Consider the following 3,787-nt stretch of genomic DNA (forward strand, 5'->3'; position numbering starts at 1 on the left):
AAACTAAAATCTTGCACTCTAAAAAACAAGAAGAAGGCAAATATGTCCACTCTTATCACTCTTATTCAATATAACTCTGAAAAGATTGAGCAGAGAAATTACAAAAGGAATAAGATTGGAAAGGAAGCTTAATTTTCATTATTTACAGTTACTAATACTTTACTCACTTTACTAGAAAACCGCACAATCTTCAACAAAATTCATCTAGATTTCATAAGCAATTTCAGTAGTGTTGTTGGATATAATGTCAGCACTCACAAATCAATACCCTTCCTGTACAACATTAACAAACTCGCTGAGAGAGAAATTTGGAAAACAACATAATAGTATGCAAAAGTAAAATACCTAAGAATCAATATAATGAAGGAAGAAAAATATTTATACATTGGAAACATTTGTGTTCTTAAAAAGGACATTGAAGTGGATATCTGAAAATGGAAAGACATCCCGTGCACTTATACACAAAACAAAGATATAGAGTAAAACTGGTCATGCTCCCAAAATTGTCACATATATTTAAAGCAATCCATATTAAAATTCCACCAGTGTATCTCTCAGAATTAGAGGAAATAATCTTAAAATTGATATGGTACCAAAATAGATCTACAATAGCAAAGAGAATTCTGGATGACAAAGGCAAGGCAGGGGCATCACCCTCAATGATAAACACAGCATGGTACTGGCACAAACAAAGACCAGGAGATGAATGGAACAGATTAGAAGATGTGGAAGCAACTCCAGAATACTTGGCCATCTTCTCTTTGACAAAGGTACCAAACACCTTTGCTGGAATAAAACAGCCTCTTTCATAAGGGGTCCTGGAAAATCTGGTTTTTCACATGTCAGTGATTAAATCTAGACCTGTATTTCTCACCATGCACTAAACTAAAATCAAAATGGATCAAAAAATCTAAATATTGGAACAGAAATACTAAATCTTCCAGAAGAAGATACAGGTTACATTGGTGTAGGCAAAAATTTTATAGCTAAAACCTCAGTTACACAGAAATTATCACAAGAGTCAACATCTGGGATCTTATCTTATTAAAAAGCTTTTGCACAGGAAGAGAATAGTAACCTAACTAAATGAAAAATGCTGTGCACCGAAAAGCTATAAAGAAAACAACTTTGTTATGCTGGTGGGCTAATGTGGGATCACTCCCAAAGCATCAGCCGAGAATCTGCTTGGGCTTAGTTTATATAGATTCACAAGCAGGAAGCACACAAACTTAAATTCACAGTGAATTTTATTGGATAGCATCAGTTATCTCATTTCTGAGTAGAAAGTTCTTGAAGTAAGTGAGTATAGTGTCAGTCATGAAAGAAAGCACAAGAAATGCAGCTGGATACAGTCAAACTGACCTTGGTAAGTGCTCCCCGGCTCAGTTAGTCAAGGCTGAGTGAGGCTAACAGACAAACATCGTGGTGGCTTGTGTGATCTTATTTTGTCCTAATCTGTTGTCAGACTGCTAGTTGCTTTTAAGTTTTTAAAACTTCCAAAACAAAACCAGCAATAGAATGAAGACAACTCACAGTATAGAAAAAAATGTTGTCAGCTATACAACAAACATAAGACTAACATCTAGAATATATAACACACTAAAAAAATCAGACTTCCCCCACACTTAAACCTATTTCAAAAATGGGCATCTGAAGCAAATAGATGCTTCGCAGACAAAGACGTAAAAATATCAAATAGATACATGAATGTTTTGCATCATTGATAATATGAGAATTACAAATTAAAACAATGCTGAAATTCCATCTCACCTCAGAAAGATTGACCATTATTAAGTATTTGACCAAGAGCAAATTCTGGAATGCCTATGGGGAGAAAGGAACACTTTTGCACTGTTTATGTGAGTATACACTGGTTCAGCCATTGTAGAAATCAGTGTGGAAATTTCTTTGAAATATAAAAGATTATAGTTTCCATTTGACCCAGCTAGTTCCATTCTTGGTATCTTCCCTAAAGAATTAAAAGCATCCAAAAAATTTAAAAGATCATACCATGGTGATAAATACACAATCATATTTATAGTGGCACAGTATGAAATAGCTAAATCTTGGAAATAGCCCAAATACTCATCAACTAATGAATTCCTAAAGATGTTGGTTTTTATACAATGAAGTACTACTGTGGTATAAAGAATGATAAGCTTGGGATATTTCTAGCTAAATGTTTCACTTTGAAGTCATTCTTTATGTAAAATAAATTGGACACACATATGTAAATGTCCCTTTGTTTCTCTGGTATGAGAAAGTGAAAGAAGGTATAAATGAGGGCCAAAATAACATATATATTGTGAAATAGGAAGAAAGTGTTCAAATAGGAAGGGGGGCTATTGAGGGGAAAAGGAATGAAGGAAAAATTGAGAAAAGAAGAAAAAATGAAAATGACACTTTTGTAAATATAGAGAAGAATGGTTGAAATGAGGATAGGAGAGTGGAAACAGAAGAATCAAGCTATATCATGTACAGCTATAAATTTCCTGTGATGAATCTGATCACATGTATACCTAAGATGTACTAATAAATTAAATTTTTTATAAAGAGAGAGAATCTGAATCAATTGGTTCTCTCCCTTCAGTCTAGTGTTCAGAATCTGTTTAAGAAAAAATGAAAATTTTCAATTCTGTTTTATTCCTTTTGGAATTAGTATATATTTGCAACACATTATGATTACATTGGCTGAAGGGAATTAGTACATTTTAATAAAACATCCTAATTATTTTATGTTCCTCCTTCCATTCCTCCTTTATATTTTACTCTTACTACTTCTCAATGAGAACAGGGTCTTTTCTGAGGTGGATAGCTTATTCTGTATATTGAAGCTATGAGGCTATGGCAATTGCCAAGGATTAGCACTCAGATTCACCTCATAGAGTTATCATTACTTGGAAAGATACAGGTAAATTTCCGTGGTTCGATAAATTTAAAACTTAAAAAGTGAGACAATTTTTTCAAAAGAATTCAAAAAATAGTAAAAGAAAGAACAACAATAACAACAACAAACTAGAAATGAAACAGAATTTCATTAAACAAAATGACATGAATTCAATGATGGTTGTTATATTGCATATTGTTGTTTTCAAATTAGTTGCTCAGATTACAAGATACAAACATGTAAAACCTGTTAAAAAGAAAAAAGTTAAAAATATGAAAATAGAAAGAGAAAAAGAGTAAGTTTAACAGCTCCTTTCTGTTGATCAGAAGAAATCTATCACTATGCACTAAAGCACAGTCAAAATACAATTATTTATTTGGTTTTTTGTTTATTTATTTATTTATTTATTTATTTTTGTGGTAGCAGAGATTGAACCCAGAACCTACTGAACTATCTCTATGGGCCCATACAATTTTTAAATATATTTCTATATTATTATTTGTGGAAGTTCTATATAAAAAGATGTTTATTTGGCATTATTTATCTTGTGTTTTAAAGCTTTACACAAAGCAGAGCTTTAACCTGTGACTTTTAGGTAATTTACCTATGAAATCCACTTTCATAAACCTCTCTACTGAAGCATATATTGACACAGTTTTTACATGTTATCTATGAAAAAGTTCACTTGATAGTGCATAATATTTGAGAAAATGTATCCAACAAAGAAAACAAATACAAATGGACCTGTTTGTGGAATAAATCCCACATTTAAAATTCAATATTGGGGCTGGAGAGATGGCTCGGTGGTCTGAAGCACCTACTTAGAACAAGCTTAGCAAAAGCATCAGGGACCGCGGTTCAATCCCCCAGCACCACATGCCAGCCAGCCCTGCCCCCTGG

This window comes from Octodon degus, unplaced genomic scaffold, assembly GCF_000260255.1.
Source record: "Octodon degus isolate 3935 unplaced genomic scaffold, OctDeg1.0 scaffold00292, whole genome shotgun sequence".
NCBI classification, from domain to species: domain Eukaryota; kingdom Metazoa; phylum Chordata; class Mammalia; order Rodentia; family Octodontidae; genus Octodon; species Octodon degus.